The following is an 18,672-nucleotide window of genomic DNA, read 5'->3' as shown; positions in this document are numbered from 1 at the left end:
CTCAAGTTTGATTTATTAGATTTTGCTATTTTTACTAGCACTATTATGCGAATAAAAAGATGTTAGATCAAAATTCTAAATCTTTTGATTCTTCAAATCGATTTTTACAAAATCTTTGAATTGATATTTTCTATCAACAAAGATCTTCTGAAGAGATGACTGAAAACTAAATATCAGGACAAATGAGGATAGTTTTATATGCAACCAATTTATCAATTTTGTTCGTATCTATCCTTTTATTATTGTTTTGTCTTAAATTTCTCCTTAAATCATCTTAGAGGCTATGTAAACAAGAAATGATTGGTTGTAGACAAGACATTAATATATAATTTATTAAAGAAATACATAAAATAATAAAAAAATTATTTAAAATTATCAAGATTTCTGGAGAAGTTTATTTTTCATACACTCAAGAGCCAAAACATTATGACCACCCCTACATTTTGCAACGAACTCTCCTGGATGACGTGGAAGGTACGTGATCAGGTGGAAGTGGTATTAACTGTTGCTGGAGAGCTTGAAGAATCATTCTTTCACTTACTTCTGTGTGTGATAGGAAAGGCTGCGGATCTAAGCGACTTTGATAGAGAGCAGATTGTAAGGGCTCGAAGGCTCGGAACAAGTATTTCCGAAACTGCATGACTCGTGGGTTGTTCGCGATCTACAGTTGTTAGTGCTTATGCAAAGTGGATGAATGACGGTGAAGCCAGCAGTAGACGACATGGTGTTGGACTTTCACACGCTATCAAAGAAAGAGGTCGTCGGGGATTGTTTCGCTTGGTGAAGCAAAACCGGAGCCAGACAGTGGCTCAGCTGACAGCCCAATACAATGCAGGGTCAAGTAGAATAGTATCAGAGCACACTGTTCAGTGGACACTGTTGGATATGGGGCTACGCAGCAAACGTCCCACTCGTGTGCCTTTGCTAACCAAGCGTCATCGACAACTACGCCTGCGCTGAGCCCGGGAACATAGCGACTGGTCCATGAATCAGTGGCAGAGAGTTGCCTGGTTAGATGAATCACGGTTTATCATTCATCCCACCGTGGCAGTGTCAGGATACGCTGTCTTCCAGGCGAACAGTTGCTCCCTCAATGTACTGTAGGTCATACACAGGCAGTGGTGGCGGTATCATGCTTTGGGGGACGTTCTCTTGGGCGTCACTGGGACCCGTGGTTGTGGCAGAGCAGACCATGAATGCTACAGGGTATCTGAACATCATTGCGGACCAGTTGCACCCTTACATGGCCTCTGTTTTTCCAGCTAGAAATGGAATTTTCCTACAGGTCAACGCTCCGTGTCACAAGGCTCAAATTGTGTTGGACTGGTTCCAGGAACATGACGCTGAATTCCAGTTAATGTCCTGGCCACTTATCTCACCGGATCTCAATCCGATAGAACACATTTGGGATGTCATGAAACGGCAGCTCAGAGTTCAAAGACCACTGAGTCGCAATATCTCGGATTTGTGTGACCGTTGCTTAAACATCTGGTACAATCTGTCTCCGGCCATCTACCAAGGACTTGTGGCATCCATGCCAAGGCGGGTTGCAACTGTGTTACGGGCTAAAGGTGAGCCAACTCGTTATTAAGAGGTGGTCATAATGTTTTGGCTCTTGAGTGTATCATTACAACGTTAATTATTATACCGGTTGTTCATTCATTAGTTCGAAAACGAATCCGTAAAAACTTGTTGCAACATTTCCCATATTTCAATAGCATTTCGGAGCAGACTTCTACGAATTTGATATCTGGTCCTAAGCTTTTTGTTACAATAAATTTCGGTTGTAATGTAAAATTTAATTTTAAATGAACAATTTTTTTTAAATTAGAATATTACACCCATAAGGAAATTCAAACATTGATAATATAATTTGAACTTTTATTCCTTAATATTTATATTTTTCGTAGGATGTGAAAATATTCTAAGTCTAATATTCTAACTAATATTTACAAATAAATTCATTCTAATGAAACTCTACATAAAAGGCATTGTATGCTATTTTGTAATATTATTAAAATTTTTACCGTCCCGCAGTGGACGTTAAGACACGGTTCCCAGCAGATCACCGAAGTCAAGCATCACTGGCTACGGTCAGTGTGCGGGTGGGTGACCACTCGGATCAGTCTGCGTAGGGACCGAGGGTGTGCGGTATTGGTCCTCGCTAAACTTCGCTACCGTAAAGTGCTCGACTTCGCGCGCAGGTCGTCGGGCTACCGAAGCGGGGTGCCATCCCTTCCGCAGAGGATCAAAATTGTGATGGCATGGCTTCGGATCATCCTCCGGGATGTTTCCCAGACCGTCGCCAATAGCCCATTGTGCAGCTCTAGTGCGACGTAAATTAACAACAACCAAGTAAGAAACTTTATTTGAATTAAAATAAATAATTTAATTCTTTGTTAAAACATTTAGCAGTTTTTTTTTTATAATTCTATTTTAAAACAGAATAGGTAAATCCTACAAAGGTAATTGGACCTTTTTACTCTCATTTAAAATAGTATTGTTACTTGTGACTAATGACATAGATAATGAAATGTTTAAATAATTATTATTAATGGCTTGGTTAGGAATAAAATTTATGGTATTTATTTATGCAGCAAGACTAAACTACAAAAATTTAAAGAAATGAAGACAAAATCAGACGAAATTGGAAAAACCCATTCCTTGAAAAAACCTGAATCGGTTCTTTCAGGGATTCGATATTTTTTTATTTTTTAAAGTTTTTTAAAGTAATAAATGCATTTATCCATTACTGCATTATTTATAAGTATATTGTGTTATGCCTAAAAGTTTCATAAGAATTTCCATGTTCTTTAATATTAAAACTTTCATTATGTCAAGAGAAAAATAAAACAAGATATCTTTAATTTATAAGTAATTGAACTATATACCTACCCTGGAAAAAGGACATTATATAATTCTGAAGAACAGCATTTTTATGTATAGAACTGAGGAGCAAACAGCCAGCATAACTCACTCCTATACATATGCTTCCAATACATTTATATTTGTAAGTAGACTTGTTAACATAATGTATAGGAAAAAGGGAAATTTCTTACTTTTTATTAAAATATTAATGGTAGAAAACGTTTTTATGAAACACTTTTTAAATAGTCTAATAAAACAACTTTAATTAATTGCCTAAAATATTTTACCACTGAAAAAATTAAGTTAAAAATTCCCAACCCTGGTTTTTTGCTCCATAATTAGCTGAATTTCATGGCCCTGATAAATTTTTTTAATAAATATTTTAGAACTTTCGTTCAATCATTATGGAAAGAGATAATTTTACACACACACACACATTATTATTTATAAAATAATTTGTGGTACATTGTTAGTATGCATTTGCATTTCATATTAAAATATTGATACTGATAATATTGATATTGAGCTAATTGATAATGTTCATGAAAAATCATAGTAATTGTTAAATTTTCTACACTTTAATTACAGCCTAGCATAAATTTTTATAAATAGTGAATCAAACAGATTCTTCTAATTAGAACGAAAACTTAATTAGAAGAAAACGATCACAGTACAGCTTACAAAAAAGTCACTTAAGTTCTAAAATTCCACTCATGAAAAGATTCCTGAAAATTGTAATAATCTGTAAAAAAATAAATAAATTAAAAGCATTATATTTATAAAGATAACCCTGAATCAATTTTCTTAACTCAATCAAATTAATATAGAGTCAATATAAAATATACTACTATATAATATATAAATTCTGTAAATAACCCATGCATTATTAAATATATCTTTAAAACTAATTTAAATGTATACTAAATCAATATTTCCACTTCCTTCATAATGTTGATTTGGAGTACCCAGAATTTTTGAAGAATCAAAACTGGAATTTCAACAAGCACTGACCTGGCAATTCTGATAATTCTCAGGTCAGAGTAGTTAAAAATTCAGTGGATGAAAGAGCCTTTTTTTCTACATTTAAGGATGCATCACATTAACTGATGATCATAACAACCTGGAACAAAACTATTAGCATTGCAACTGCATATACAAAACATGAAACACAACTTGTGCTTTTTCAATTATTAAAATTAATGAGCTCTTAATATTAATTTAAAAGTATTATTTATAGTAGTAATGTAATCATAGCATCATTAAACAAGTAATGAAGTATGTAAACAGAAAACTTTAACACATGTAATCTAAATTTTAAAAAGTAGCAATATAATAAAATGTAAAACAATTTTTTATACCATTTGAAGATATTTATACAAAAAAAATTGATAACTTATTAATGGTAACTTTAAATTTAGGGTGTAATATACTAATTTAACCTTCAAAAGAGAAAAAAAAAAACTGATTTCTTCCCAACCGTGTATTATTAAAGTATAACTTATTAGTCATTCATATTTCCTTTCAAATAATATTCAATATACACAAGTAACTAATTCAAATATGCATATTTTCATACTATTATAAGTAACTACATCCAATATAATAATTAGAAGCACAAAAAATTGCTTTACCCCACATAGATATAATGCAATGAAAAAGATACCTAATTAATTATAATGTAAGAGATTAAAATATCTACAAATATAAAATATGTCGGAGGTGCATACCAATTTTAGATTTATGCAGAGAGGCAGCAACAATAAATGACTAGCAAGTGAAATTGTCACACTAACAATTATTTAGGCAAGAAATGTGACACTTATACTTACTCAGCATCAACACAAATCTTTGACAGCATGTATTCCAGTAGGTATTTCTATTCCGACAAATTATGGTCATAACAAGCAATTTCATCACTCCCATTTAAGACAAAGACATGCTGAAGGAGCTTTTAAAGGATACACCTGATTAGTTGATGAAAAGAAAGTCTCAACTTGCAACAAATCTAGATATGCAAAACACGAAGACGCACAAATTACAATTTGTGATACAATTGCTACTTACTTGTGCTTCTTCTCAACTATTCAAATTCTATACTAGTCTCTCCATATTATTCTGAACTATAATATTAGATTTAAAAATGTCATTTACAGAAATGTTTAATAAGTAGAATCTTACAAATGATAAAAAACATAAACACAAAATCTAAAACTTTCATGTATGTAAAATTTAATAAAGGCAATAAGACATAGTAAAAGTACATTGAAATTCTTCATATTTCTTGCAATTAATTGTTTTACTCACTACAACAAAAAATAATTTGGACTTTTAACCACAAAAAATGCGTAAAAAACAATGATGCGACAATAATGAAACAAAATTTGATGAGATACCATATTAATAATTATGTAAGATATTAAAATACATATATTTTTAATAGAATTTTCTTTATATAAAACTATAAATATTAATAATAGATAAGGTTAATATAAAATATAGTACAACGTAATATATTAACTCCGTAAACAAACCAAGATTAAATATATCTTTAAAACAAATTAAAATGTATACTTATTCAATATCATAACTTCCTTCTTAATGTTGATTTGACTGAAAACTGGACACGACGGATCAAAACTGGAATTTCAACAAGCACTGACCTGGAAATCGTAATAATTCTCAGGCCAGCATGGTTGAAAATTCAGTCGATGAAGGAGCCTTCTCTCTACATTTAAGGATGCATCACAATAACTGATGATCATAACAACCTGGAAGAAAACTAAAAGCATTGCAACTGGATAAACAAAACATGAAGCACAAATTGTGATACAACAGAACTTGTTCTTTTCGATTATTGATTCATGAACCCTTAATATTATTCAAAATTTTAATATTAATTTAAAAATATCATTTATAGTAGTAATGTCATTCTTGCTTCATCAAATAAATAATGAAGTATGTAAGCATAAAACTTTAGCACATGTAATCCAAATTTCAAAAACTAGCAATATAATAAAATCTACATTTTAAATTACCAAGTCCATGATTAATTCCAAGAATTTTTCAAAACTTTACAAAACACAACAGCAAATTTAAAAAAGCATTATAATAACATTAATTGAAATGATTGGTATAGCCAAAACTGTTGTAATCTGCATCCTCAGTTGATTTTTAATTTAAAAAACAGAATAAATAAAGAGTTGAAGCAATAAAATAGCTGAAAAATACAAAAGCAATTAATTTCTTTTTTGCAAAATTATATTCTAAAAATACTTTTCTTGCTCATTGATAAGGAAAGAAATACTTGATTTTTCAGTTCTAATCTTAGAATAAAAAAAATAAAAAAATTGCCAATGACTGGCTTGCTTCAACTTGCTAAATCAAGGAAAGTTGATAACTTCTTATTGGTAACTTTAAGTTTAGGGTGTAACATACTATTAATTTAACCTTTTATTCAAAAGAGAAAAAAAGGGGCTTCTTTTCAACTTTGTATTGTTAAAGTATAACTTATTAGTCATTCATATTTCCTTTCAAATAATAAATAATATTCAAGAAAATTCAATTCACTCACTAATTCCAATATACTTCCATTCCATTAAAACCAATATAATAAACAGCACAAAAAATTGCCTGAATAAAAAAAAAAAAAACTCTACCAACTCCACATAAATATAATTTAATGAGAAAGATACCTAATTAATTATAATGCAAGAGATCAAAATATGTACAAATAAAAAATATGTAGGAGGTACATACCTGTGAACAACTTTATTGAGTTGATCTGACTAAAGATCTATGAGGATAAGCAACAGCACAACATACCAATTATAGAGTTATGCAGTGAGGTAGCAACAACAAATGACTAGTTAGTGAAATAGTTACACTAAGGAGTATTTTGCCAAGCAATGTGACACTTATACTTACCCAGCATCAGCACAAATCTTTAATAAGAGATATTCTTGTAGGTATTTCTTTTCTTACAAATTATGGTCATAACGTGCAATTTCATCGCTTCAACGTAAGACATAAAGATACACTGGGGCTGGTGAACGAGATTTTAAAGGATAGGAATTTACCTATCTTATTAGTTCATGAAAAGATATTCTTAACAATTGCTTACATTATGGAGAGCTATAAAACGCATTCGCCATTTTCACCACGCTCAAAAAAAATCGGGCATCCAAGCTCTTGGCGATAGAATTAGTTTGGCAATCACCCATTTCAGCTGATTGCCAAAGTCTAGGGTTATAAAATAGGCGGGCATTCAAGACAGTGCGATAAACAATTGCAAAATTTCAAATATCATTATAATATCATACTACAAACGGCATATTTTAAAATCAGGATTCTAAATTTAACCCAACTTATAGTTATAAAAGATTATGTAGATAAAAAAGTGTCGATGTATGCTTTTCTTAATAATTGAAGTTAAAACTGAACGTTTTGAACAGGGGTTTTGAAATAAAGTATTTATAGTGTCATAGTCTAGCCCTTGTATTAGCCCTGCATTGTGATTGGAGGTAATCGGAGATACATACCATTCTCATTAGCTGAAGTTTTTTTATGCGGGTGAAGGAGAACCAACAGATTGGAGGAAATTATTTATCTAACAAAAACTTTCCAATCAGTGTTCGTTCGATGGCGAAAAAATTGAATCCAGTAGGAATGGCTCTTTACACATTAAGTGCTGCTAACTTTTTTATGTAGCTGAATTGCTGGAACCATGACTTGAATTCCAAAATTAAATAAGATCAATAACAAAAGGAAAAGGTTCGAAATTTAAATTCTTTGAAGGTAGTTTTGAAGTAAAGTTGATTTTATATACTAATAAATACTTCCACGATAAAGTTAATATAAGAAAGTAAAGCAAATGTCTCTTTTTTTATCATTTTAAAAACAAGAAATTATTCTTAAAATAATATTTTGGCTCATGTAAAATTGGAACAGTTACCGATAACAAAATAATTCCTTTTTTGTAAGCCTTTCTTTTTTAATTACAAAAAATGTCCCTTGTGACACATTCTTGAATTCCTGAAGTCATCGTGTTTTGCTGAAAAGCAAGAACATTTGTGTTTCGACTCAACATTTTAATATACTTCCATTTGGCCGTGTATAACTAAAAATAATAGTTTTTTTTTCTTTCTTAAATCTGAAGATTTATAATTTATGATACCTGTTTATATTTATGATACCTTATGAAGATTTATAATTTATGATACCTGTTTTCTGTTGGTGGATATTTCAGTATCGTGGTCTGCCACGCCATTCATAATTGCCAAGGCTCTAAATTGATTTTAAACGGAAAAAATTAAATAAAAGCTTGTAGATGTTTGCTCGTGGGTTGATACCAGTTATATCCTTCGAGCTGGTCCCTTTCTGTGATGTTTTTTTTTTTTCTCTCAGGCCGCTGCCTGGAATTTGCCAAATTTTGGCAATTATTTTGCCACAGATCAGGGTACGGAAATCTCCCTGAAAAATGGTTGGAAGTTAGTTGAGTTGGCTGTTTAACAATATTGTTTAACATGTAATAGGTTTAGTGATAATTATAAGCCACGTATGGCTGAAATAATTATCAGCTAATAATGACTTGATAAAAATTTTGAGGTAAAGTATTTCTATAAATTAATTAAAAAAATAACCAATTTTATATCAATAATCAAGTTTATATCATATTTAAGGGTACCTGATTAAAAAAAAAATAGTGACAGTTTTTGCTGCTTTGAGTTAAATTATGCATAACTTGAAGTTAGGTATGTTTTATCTGGTTTAACTTTTGTGTGAATTTGTTGATTTTCAAATTTTTTTACAACACGGGAATATATATAGCTTAGTTTTCTTTTTATAATGTTGATAAATTTCATTTAACAATGAAATCTAAATTAGTTACTTTTTCTTCTTCTGAATTTAGCTTATGCTGAGTTTAGCCATTATAATTTTTGGGGACATTTCTAAATTGTGATCTGTGTTGATTACAATTTACAATGGCCAAGATGCCAAATCTATTTCAAACTTGCACTTTAAAAGAAAAAGCATGTGCAGATTTGACTTAGGCTGGTTACAAGTTATTCCTTTTGAGTTTTTGTTCTTTTCTGTAGTGCTTTTTTTTAGTTTCTCTCTGGCCATTGCCTGGAAATTACGAATATATTATTAATTATTCAATTCTTAGTAATTGTGATCTGCAGCAATTATTCTGCTGCAGATCACAATTACTAAGTCTTCCCATGTTTTGCTTAGGTTGTATTTTATGACTCTTTGGTATCATATTTTGTATCAATTTATTTAAATCCTGCCAGCATAAGTTAATTTATTCAATTTTAGGTCGCCAATAGAAAAACTTATTTTGTTATTTACTTGAACACCATTATAAATAAAAAATGGCAATTGAAAGTAATTTCTCAAATTCTTGAACCAAGAAGTTTTTTTTTTGCAATGTGAGGTTTGTCTTATATCGAAATAAATATGTGGGTGATTTTCTCAATTAATTAACTTTAACGTCCTTTAGTGATATATTCTCATTAAAATATTTATTGTTATTTAATTTTATGTTTTGCTTGAAATACTCACCATGATTAAAAGAAACTATGCATCAGACACATTTTGTATTTAAATTATATTTAAAAAAATATATATATATATTGTAGGTAAAATGTCACTATTTTGTCCCCAACACACATTTATGATTTTTTAAAGTAATTTACTAGATTATGAAAGTGTTACAAGAGATAAATGTATACATATTCTGATATAGTATGATTGTCTGCTTGAATATGTATAATCGATATTCTTAGAATAATTTCTTTATTTTGTTCTGCACATGCTGTATGTGTCTCCAACTTTTGTGTAATTACTGTCCCAAGTATGAAAAGTGCTAACATAATATTTTAGATAGCTCTAATTGAATAAAATATACTTTGCACTTTGTAGTTTACAAAAAATATTCTTCTCTACAGAACAGTAAAATTTAATTTCTGTACTATTTCTTTTTTTGAGTCAATAAGTGTAATTTCACCTTAAAAATTTTAGGGGAACTTCATTGAATATAATTACTGTCCCCTGATTTTTTTTCTTAGAAATTGCAAGCAAGTAAATATTTTTTTTTGCAAATTGTAAAAATTTACTTTTATTAAATATGGATGGTTTAATTAAAGAAATGAAAGTTTTTCCTCTACCTGTTGAAATCTATCATTTTGTAATCACTGTCCCTACCTAAAATTCACCCAAAGGAGACAGTAAATACCTAAGAGTCTATAATTATTTTACAATTTGAAAAACTTTTAATGTGTTTGATTCATTTGGTTATTTTATTATATATTTAGCTTCATATTTGTCAAATTTTGAACAATAATAAAAGAAAATTATTATTGATAAAAAGATCATTATTTAGTAAACATTTGAATACAAAATTTTAAATCTTTAGAGCAAATTTATGACTGTTATTAATATTAAAATAAGTTTAAAATAATCTACTTACAAGTGTTTATATAGTTATGAAAACATTCTGTTTTGTGTCTAGCTATAGTTTGATTTAGAAAATCAAATAGAAATTATTAAATTACATGGAAAGTTCTATTTTTCACAGGCACGAGGAGTAAAATTATGCAAAAAATAAAATTATGTATCTAACCATTTCTAAACCATAAACAGTTTAGATGAAAAGTAAAAATTATATTTTAAAATGTAAAGCAAACAACTAGTCTCCACTGTATAAGGGTGTACACCCTTTTCTATTGTGGTTAAAACATCAGATTATCACTCCAGAGGTTTTGAATTCAAATCCTGTCGACAATTAACAAACAAACATCTCTCTTCAACTTTCTCCAACATAAAGCAATATCTATTATGTTTTTAAATTATTAAAGTGCAAATGGTATTAGTTAAGAAAAAATATATCTTGAAATTCAAAAAAATAATGGTGGTTTTCTAGTTTGTCATTACTGTCCCCTTGCACAAAAAGAAATTTCAGAAATACAAACGAGAGTTAGAGTTTTAAATTTAAAGTCGCGATTTTATTATCAAACATCGATTTTCGTATTTACCTGATTTAAAAGTTGAGCGTTGCAATTTGTATTCAGGCGATTTAAATATTGTACATTGCGATTCTTATTTACGAGATTTAAAAAACCAATATCGCGATTTGTATTTACGAGCTTTTAAAACCCTTTGTAGCTACGCGAGCTTAAAATCCAATGCTGTGATTCGTTTTTGCGGTTGTAATATCACGCGATTTTTAAATTATGCATCGTGATCTAAAAATTACTCATCATGATTTGTATTTTCCCATTTTTTAAATTCGATGTAGAGTTTCATATTCGATTCATTCATTGTAGATTTAAAAGCCTCATATCGGGATTTATAATCACATGGTTTACAAGTTTAAAAATTGCACTTTTTTGTCAAATTTTCGTATATATATATATTTATATATTCTAGGATTTCCTCTTTTTTACTTTCTGACTACTCTCATCTCTGCGCATTTAAACAATTACTAAGTGCATTTATAATTACATTTTATGATTGTATATTTAGCTATATAAATTAAAAGAACATAGTCAACTAACTGATTTTGTGAATGCAAGAAAGTACAATCTACTAGTCAATGCCAATTAACTAAAAAGTTTACTTTTATACTTAATAAAGGATACAAGTCATTTAAGAAAGAAAAGTATATTTATATGTGTCTTTTTAAATTGTTTATAATAGTTTTTATATATTTCTGTTTTGATATAAAAATTTATACATATATGCTAATTTTTGGCTATTAAGTGCTTCCTAAAATTTTCTTGAAAAATTCCTACCTAAAATATTTCAAAATTTCACTGCACCTCCTGAATTCTATCAAAGAGTGGTTTTTTTTGTGTTATTTACATTTTCTTAAACTCGTATTATTTAATTACTATACTCATTATTCAGTTACTGAATTACTCATTATACTCATTATTTAATTACTGACTCATTATTTAATATTTAATTACTCATTATATACCGTACTCATTATTTAATTACTGAATTTCTCTTTTAATTATTGAAATCTGTAGACCTTCCATTGTAACTGAATAGTTATATATTTTGAGATGAAATTTGAGCTCAAAATAAAATGGGTATTTTCCCTGTTGAATTACCAAAACTAAATAGATATTTCTTTTTAGAAAAGGTTACACCATTATATTTTAAAAAATAAGAAAGTTAAAATTTACTTTGTAAAATTTTGGAACAGATACTATTCATTGGCATAAATGATAAATGCAATATATATGAAAACAACAGAGTCCACAAAACAATTTTGTGGACTCTTATAATCAATCATATGCAGGTTTTTTTTTAATCCTAGCAATAGTGAATGTATGTATAATTGTAGTATACTCCTAGTATGCTATTAATGGTCTTATGGATCCTGAAAATTGTCTTCATATTGTTATCAAACTGATTAATAGTCATTTTAGCTGAGATAAACTGAGTCAAAAAATAATTTTAGCTGAGACAAACTGAGCCAAAAAGAGATTTTAACTGAGACGAAATGCAATTTCTGGTGAGACAATTCGATATTTTGAGAATAGCACCCCGGTATGATGGAACAAAAGGATTTATTTGTCTTAATAAATAATCTAACTGCTCCTTCACAGACTGTAAACATCCACTGTTATTATCCATGCATCTGTCAGTAGCTTCGCTGGAATCGAAAATATACAATTGCCCATATCCAGCATCATTTGTTACTATCATTTGCATACAGCGGAGAAACCATGTGATAAATCTGACCATGAATGCGGAAACAATATGGTCCATTCCCAGAAGGGTTTATCTGCACTCCAAATGTTTCAAAAGCAAGAGCAGCATTATATTCACGGATATGATCCCTATAGTTTTTGACCTCTATGGAATTGTCACAGTAAATGTTTTAGCAAATCAGGAATGATAGTTAAATCTTCCAACTTGATTTTTCCATCATGGCAGCATTTGTTATATTTCCCAGAGGAATTTTTTTTTCTTCTTCACAGAAGTGAGCAGCACAAAAACTACAAATTTCGGTCATGGAACCGACGTTGTGTTTGACAACATCAACAGTTAAATCTTGAATGGCAGCATGTCGTCTACGCATTCGTTCACCACTACGTCTTTCATAGCTGTCATCAATGCTCTCTTCCAATCTTCGAGCACGCTTCTGTTGATTATACTTCAAAAGCGTAACAGCACGACTGAGACTCAATTTTCAATGAATAAATAATAACAATAATAAAACAAATAAATTCGTGATATAAATCAAGAATCCTCAAATAAATTCGTAATATATAAATTCGTGAAAAAAAGCGCTTTCGACAAAATACTAAAATAGAGATCTACCCTCAACTTAACCCACCCTCAACTTAAATGATCTCCTCTTTACACTTATTTTCTTTCACAAATAAGGAGGAAATGAATTTTTCTCCTCCACCTACCCACTTTAATGAATGATGGGAATTTCCCTTTCTTGCTTGAATCATTCTAGTTAAAGATAGTGGATTATTATTTTCATATGTCAATTTTTTTTCATTTTCTCTATTTTGAGCAATAATATTTTTTTTCTAATATTTCATATTTTATTGATTAGATATTCTAATACTAAAACATTATTCCTCTTAAAAATAATGTTTATTTATTTTTTGCTTCTTAAATTTAGATTCCAGAATGACATTCTTTGTTCCAGAATGACATTCTTTTCCCCTTCCTGCTTGAATCGTTCTAGTTCAAAATGGCGGATTAATATTTTCATAACTGTTACATTTTTTTCGTTTTCCATATTTTCAGCAATAATATTTTTTTCTAATATTTTATACTTGATTTAGATATTCTAATGCTAAAACATTGTTCCCCTTAAAAATAACGCTTATTTATTTTTAGCTTCTTAGATTCAGATCGTTTATTAAATCATTTTAAGCTTTGTTTACCTTGGGGGTCTATTATACGGAAAAATTTATTATACGGACTTCTGGAAGTCCCACTGATTCCGGATATGCGACTTTACACTGTATTTCACAATGGATATTTAATAATAAAAAATATATTTGATTCTTAGCAAAACTGAATGGAATATTTTAAAAACAAGTCAAAAATTTATTTTAAAGAAATCAATCGTTAAAAAGTAACGAAAACTTTATCCCATAAAAGTCATCCTACACTTTCAATAAAATCTCTGCCTATTAGTAAATATTCTAATTTTCGTTAAATTAATATTTAGTAGAGTTTCCTTTCACATCTACAATAGCTTTCATAAGTCTGTAAATAAATGTAATACTGAAAGAAAACAGAAATAATTAAGATCAAAAGGATAAAACTTCTTTGAAAAAAAAAAACGCGCTAAGAAGCAGCAGGAATTTCAGAAAAAAGTATCAATACAAAACAAATGAAATAAAATAAAAATATGACCACCGAAGCCGACGTCTTCAGGGGTACTGGCCCCGGTAGCCATTAAAAACAAAACCATTTCTATTTGAGGGAGAAGCAAAAGCTTAAAATATCTCCCTCAGTACCCCAATGGTTTTGTATAGAGGTCCAGGAAAAACAAGATACATTCAAAAGAATAAACAAATTACGAAAAGAAAATCAATAAAAATCATCAGAAAATTAAAAACTCACAGTCACAGGTCAAGAATCAACTTCAAAAGTAAGTGGAGGAAAAGAAAACACTAAAAACTGAAAAACAACGCCCCCTATAATAATGCGCAGTAGAAGTTTAAAAATGAAATGAAAAAGGTCAGGAGAAGGAGATACATAGATAAATTAATAGAATGCTTAACTGGGGCTGCTCAGTTAAGACTAGAATTGCGCCCTGTTAAAAGAAAAAATATATAAAAACTTAAAAACCATCAATCATTTTTTTAATTAAAAAATTAACATTACAAAAATTAAAAGGAAAATCATTTTTACTCAAATTATTTAAAAAATTATCCACAGCTTCCCGAAAACTTTCAACATTATTACAAATTTTCTTGATCCTAACTAATTGCGAAAAAACAAGATTTTTGAATATTTTACTACACAAATTAGTTTTAAAGTTGCAGAAAAAAATAACATTAAAATTAAAGGCTTTTCTTTTATCAAACACACTAATTTTAATAAAATTGTTAACAATATCAATTTTAAAATCTAAATATTCAATATTAAAGCAATTTTCATTAGTTTTTTTCAGGACCAAATCACCAGGATAAATAGTATAAATAAAATTATAATCGTCACAATTAAACAAAATCAAATCATCAATGTATCGGAAAGCATTAAGTACTTTATGTTCAAGAAATTTAGCCTCGAAAAAGTGCAAAAAAAATGTTGGCAAAAGCCCCAGAAAGGGAATTACCTTGTGGAATTCCAATAATTTGTTTATAAAAATCTAAACCATTAAAAAAAACATTCTCAAAAAGATTAAACTTGCATAAATCTAACCAGTTAAACCTATCAATTTTTTCATCAAATAAATACTTGTCATAAATACCTTCACAAATCTCAATAATTTTTTCATGTGGTATGCTGGTATACAAATTTTCAAAATCAAAAGTGTTAATGCTGGAAATATCATTACTTTTAATAAAATCCAAAACTTCAACATTACTTTCAATAATAATATTTTTCTCTTTTTTAATTTTAAACAAAATAATTTTTAAAAAACAAAAAAACCTTTTACTAATATCAGAATTATAACTATTAGTACCACATGCTATAAACCTAAATTTAATCGGATTTTTATGAAATTTAACTATTGGAAATAAATATGGAAATGTAATCCTATTTAATTTAAATTTTAATTTTTTACTAAATGCAATAATTCTTTTTTCAATAACTTTTTTATCTTCTTTTAACTTTAAATAGGTATTATTTGCATTATATTCCCCAATAATCAATTTTTTAAAAAAATATTTACACATAATACAGAAATTATTTGAAGCTTTATCAACAACAGTAACAATGAATTTATCCTTAAGATTTTTAATTTTTCTAGATAAATCATAATCAATAAAAGTACCTTTAGGAAATGAACTAAAACTGGTATTAAATAAATTAAATTTAACCCTTTCAATAATTTTAGCTTTCCACTCAGAAAAACCTTCAACAGGCCAATGATATTTTCTGGAAATTTTTGCAATAAAAAAATCTAGATCTTTTTTAATGGATAAAATAAAATCTTCTTTTTTCATCTTAACTCTGATTCTAAATTTTGAACCCTTACTTAAAATGCTAATTAGATCCTGATCACCCACAATTTCCAAATTTCCGGTAATAACATGTCCATAATCATTATCAATAAATTTTGAAAAACCCTCCTCATTACAATAACAATCAGATTTAGAAATACAATTAAGATTTCGACTTAAAAAATTATAATTACACACCTTTTTCCTAAGTGTAGAAGAATATTTAAAAGCAGCAGTAACCCTAATTTGTTCTAAAGGAAAGAAATCAGAAAGACCATGAATAATCTGTGGTAACTTAGCATTTTCAAAATTCTTATCATGAAAATTAATCGTACAAAAAACCCTTTCGACTTTAGAAACATTATTAAAAAGCAAATCAGTTTTATTGACACCAATTTTTGATTTAATTAAATCCAAAACTATAAATTTAACAAGTTCAGTATCAAATTTAATTTTAGAACCAAATTTAATAAGGAAATTTTTTAAAACTTTATTTTTAAAACCAAAAAAATGACGGGGTACTGAGGGAGATATTTTAAGCTTTTGCTTCTCCCTCAAATAGAAATGGTTTTGTTTTTAATGGCTACCGGGGCCGGTACCCCCTGAAGACGTCGGCTTCGGTGGTCATATTTTTATTTTATTTCATTTGTTTTGTATAAATAAATGTAACTATTTTTTCTTTGTCGGGTGAAATTCAAGCAGAATATTTTTTATTAAATTTTACAGAAACTTTTACAACACTCAATTGTGAATTTATGAATTTTCCCACAAATTTTATAATTTTTATCTTTGATATGAAGTCTTTCTTTTAAGCATTTTATGACATATTACAGTGCAATAGCAAGCAATAAACTAATTTATCAATATTCTATACTGATTTACCCCTTATGATGACAAATAATCAACTTTGAAATTTGGTCTATTGTTTTGTTACGACGACGAGCCGTTTTTAAATGATAAAGTAAAATATTACGGAATTAGCAAGCAAAAGTTAAAATATAATTTTGCTATCATAAGTTTGGTACTAAATTGCAAATAAATAATTAAATTAAAGCAATTGACTATAATTTTAATTCTAAAATTCGAAGACATTTAAGTGTACGATGACTTTCATGGGGTAAAATTTTTGTTACTATTTGATTATTGATATCTTAAAAATGAACAATTGCTTTGATATACTAAATATTGAACTAAAATATTCCATGCAGTTTTGCTAAGAATAGATTATACATCTTATTATCAAATAACCATTCTGAAATATTCATTTTAATTATTGAATTATTATTTCTTATTTCAATAGAAGTTATAAGTGAACGAACATTTTTGGGAGCTACTGTAATTATAAACTTTATTGATATATAATCACCTGGAATGGTTTTCCTTTGCTTACTGAAAATATATTAACCAATACTTATCCAAGATTTTATGGGTCATTCTGTTTTTGTCATTTGACAGGTACACTTTGAGCAAAAACTACTTAAAATAACACATAAAATTTTTTTTCTATAAAATCAATATATTCTACCAGCTAAACACATTATTTTCTCCACGTGTCATAATTTTTAAAAAATTAATGTTGTACAAAAACAAAAAAAGGTCTTGCCAAATTGTCAAAATAAATTATTTTTTCAAGATGTTAATAAAGTAACATTTTAAATAAAATATTTCATAATATCGACACAATAAATTTTAATAATAAAATATTTCATATATTGTACGCATCCTACACTTTAAGAGAAAGAAAAAAAAAATACAGAACTGGAAATTTTAAGATTTTAACCTGGAAAAATCAGGGAAATTTGAAATCTGATTTGAGTGCCCTCCCTGCAAAAGTTATTTCTGCTTTAATGACAAAGAAGCGTTCTGTAAGGGAAAAAATAGGTGAAAATGTCCCTTCTCCTCACTGTACAAAAAGATACGCAGAATCCGTCCCATTGATTTACCGGTCATAGATGTAATGAGGAGAAAAAGAAGGGCTACCTTATTTGTACCTCTTGTTCTTTTTGATTGTGTTGTAAAATAAGTGCACATATTGCTCTTTGTAAACTTGTGTTGTTAATTTTCAGCTAGATTTTTTAGATAGTTCTATTTTTCTCATAATAGGAAGGAAAACTAAATTTAATCAGTCTTGGATTTCCGATGGAAAAGTAGATGAAAATGAAGACAAAATTAGTAGTTGGTGCAAATCATGTGATGATTATTTGGTGTTTGTGTCATCTGCAACAGATCATTTAGCATCCCAGGCATGGGTTTTTACCATGTTAACTCAAATATGAGGGGAAACAAACATATGAAGTTAATGAAAAGTAAAGCAAATGAATTGACTTTAGATGGCAATTCTTCAGTTTTAAACTTACCATTAACATATACCATTAGAATCAGGGTTCGTGATTTTTTTGATTTTTTTAAAAAAAATCAAAAGAATCAGATTTTTTTGATTTAAATCAGATTTTTTTGATTTTTATTCAAATACACTGTAAGAACTTTAATTCATGATTAAAAAAAATTATAAATGTTTAATCAAATTAACTTAATATTAAAACTATGTTGTAACAATATTTTAGAAGCTCTAACTAAAATAATTTTTCATTATAATACATGGCTTTGAAAGAAATGCATGATTAAAATTTTAAGACTAGATTAA

The sequence above is a fragment of the Parasteatoda tepidariorum genome, chromosome 11 (genome assembly GCF_982258835.1).
Source record: "Parasteatoda tepidariorum strain Cologne lab strain chromosome 11, Ptep-v5.0, whole genome shotgun sequence".
In the NCBI taxonomy this organism is placed as follows: Eukaryota; Metazoa; Arthropoda; class Arachnida; order Araneae; family Theridiidae; genus Parasteatoda; species Parasteatoda tepidariorum.
The sequence above is the reverse complement of the archived record's forward strand: the minus strand, read 5'-3'. Positions refer to the sequence as shown.